This window comes from Capsicum annuum, chromosome 11, assembly GCF_002878395.1.
Source record: "Capsicum annuum cultivar UCD-10X-F1 chromosome 11, UCD10Xv1.1, whole genome shotgun sequence".
NCBI lineage: Eukaryota > Viridiplantae > Streptophyta > Magnoliopsida > Solanales > Solanaceae > Capsicum > Capsicum annuum.
In genome coordinates this window covers 45,728,843-45,731,474 of record NC_061121.1, presented here as the reverse complement: position 1 = coordinate 45,731,474, position 2,632 = coordinate 45,728,843, and positions in this window count along the sequence as shown.

Sequence of the window (2,632 nt, the reverse complement as noted above, 5' to 3'; positions counted from 1 at the left end):
TCGAAGAGTTCTAAGACGGTGGGGTCAATACTCTATTACAATTTAATGATGGTTTTGCTTATGTTTATGTGTTAATTTTGGAGAAGGGTTTAAGTTTTTGGCAGAAGTGTAAATATCAAATAGTGATTGGACCGATTTGAAGGGTTCAATGGACTTTTAAAATTCCTACAAAGCCCTGCACTTCAGCAAACAAGAATAGAAAACCAATAAAAATTCCCCAAGGTCAAAATTTATATGGATTAGTTGCTTGAGGAGACTATTATACAGAAGAAGGTGCTTAGGAGAATACCTATGTGAGAAAGGGGGTTGGAGAAGATCATATACCATCTCAGACCTTGTTTAAGAGGAAACATAGGGAAGCAAGCAAAGAACTTCTAGCCAAACTGGCCAACAAAATTGACTTGAAATATGAAAAAGCTGAATGAGCTTCAAATGTGAAAATGCATCCAAATATTAAAATTCGTCAGTCGTTCTTGAAAAAGAAATATGGTAAAGAGGAATAGAGCTAGACACTTTGCTAGAGACTGCAACTAGCGAGCGAGGCCTGAATGAAGACCCACAAAGATATAGGATAAGAAGTCTAAGGAACCAACTTGGCGAGCATCAATAGTGGTAAGATTGTTGGTCAGGATTGAAACCTCAACCAATAACTCCTGAAGTAAAAATAAGGGATCAAGCCAAGGTATCAATTTCTGAAGTCTAACTTGCATCCCATGCCTTATGTTTGTGGTTCGAATCAGGTCAATGGAAGTAGAAACAAAAAGGTCTGAAGTTGGGTAAAAATCCCATGCCTTGTTGTTTCAACTGCCTTTGACTAGACCAGAGCCACAAGCAGGAGGCATGGAATGCAAGTTTAACTTAAGAAATTGCTACCTTGGTTTGATCCCTTATTTTTACTTCAGAAGTTGTTGGTTCAGGTTTTTTTCCTGACTAAAAATCTCACTACCATCGGTGCTCGCAAAGCTAAAATATTAGAGTTCTGGTCCTGCATTTTGTGGGTCTTCATTTAGGCCATGCTAGCTACTTGCAGTCTCTAGGAAAGTGTCTAGCTCTAGTCCTCTTTACCATTTTTCTTTTTCAAGAATGACTGACGGATTTTAATATTTGGATGCATTTTCACACTTACAGCTCATTCAATTTTTTCATTTTTCAGGTCAATTTCATTAGCCAATTTCGCTACACTTTTTTTCCTACCCTGTGTTTCTTCTTATATATGGTCTGAGTTGATATACGGTCTTCTCCACCCCCCTTTCTACACAGGTATTCTTGGAATCACCTTTGGATTTATAATAGTCTCCTCGTGAAATCCATCCATATAAATTTGGACTAGGGAAATTTCTATTGGTTTTCTATTCTTATTTATAACAGTACGAGGCTTCGGAGGCCTTTCAAAAGTCCATTGAACCCTTAAAATCGGTCTAACACTATTGGATATTTACACTGTCTCTAGTAACTTTAACCTTTCCCCAAACTTGACACATAAACATTAGCAAAATATTCATTAAACTATAACAGGGTATCAATACCACCTACTTGATTCCTCAGTTTTACCAATTTGAACCTAACAAACTTAACTTTAAAATACAGGATCTCGTTTGAAGGATTAACACCTAATAGGTAAAGAATCGACATTCACAAAATCAGTGTACTGGATGTGTGTTTTCATGATAGGTTGATCAGTAATACATACCTCCCATATATTAAGTGGTTCTATCTGTAAGCAGTTTATTCCTTTGAACCCATTTTTACTCTAGCCTTTAATGCTGGTTAGGCAAAAGTTGATCCAATTCTAGTTCCTTTTATCTGCAAATAAGAGAAAAATATTTGATGTCAAACAAGATAAGAACAAAAATAACATTACAAAAGGGTAATACAAAATTAAATTAATACAACACATTACAATAATCTAATGCAACAAATGACCAATCTGATGCATTAGATGATTAATCTGATATAACAGATGATCAATCTAATGCAACAGATAATTAATCTGATATAACATGTCATTAATCGGTTGCCATAGATGCGTTGCCTATTGCAACAGATGATGAATCTGTTGCGACAGATGACCAATCTAATGCAAAATATGAGCAATTTAATACAACAGATTCCTCCTCTATTCAATAGATAAGTCATCTATTGCAATAGGCAACACATCTGTGGCTATTGATGGATGCCACATTGCAACAGATGTTCATCTATTAGAATAAATCAACTAGTTTGGTTTCTTCCATTAGTTGCTCCGTCTATTCTAACAACTAATTCATTACTTATAGTAGTTGAGAAAACTATTGCAACACCACTAACAAATCAACAACAATATCAACAACAAAAAACAACACCATATGTTCCAACACCATCAACAAAACTACACCACATATTCCAACAACACCAATACCCTAACCAATAGCACCACCAATAAAGTAACAAACAACATATGCAAATATCTAATTTAAATAACATACAAAGAAGAAGATGAGAAGGAAAGAGCAATATTAAATCATACCTGCAATGTCAAAAAAAAAAAATAGGATCAGAACACCTATTTCAGTTGAGAAAAGATATTGATCAATTGAGATTCCAAAAGGATACTCATACGAAAGAGGAAAAATAGAGGGAAAAAAAGAGACGG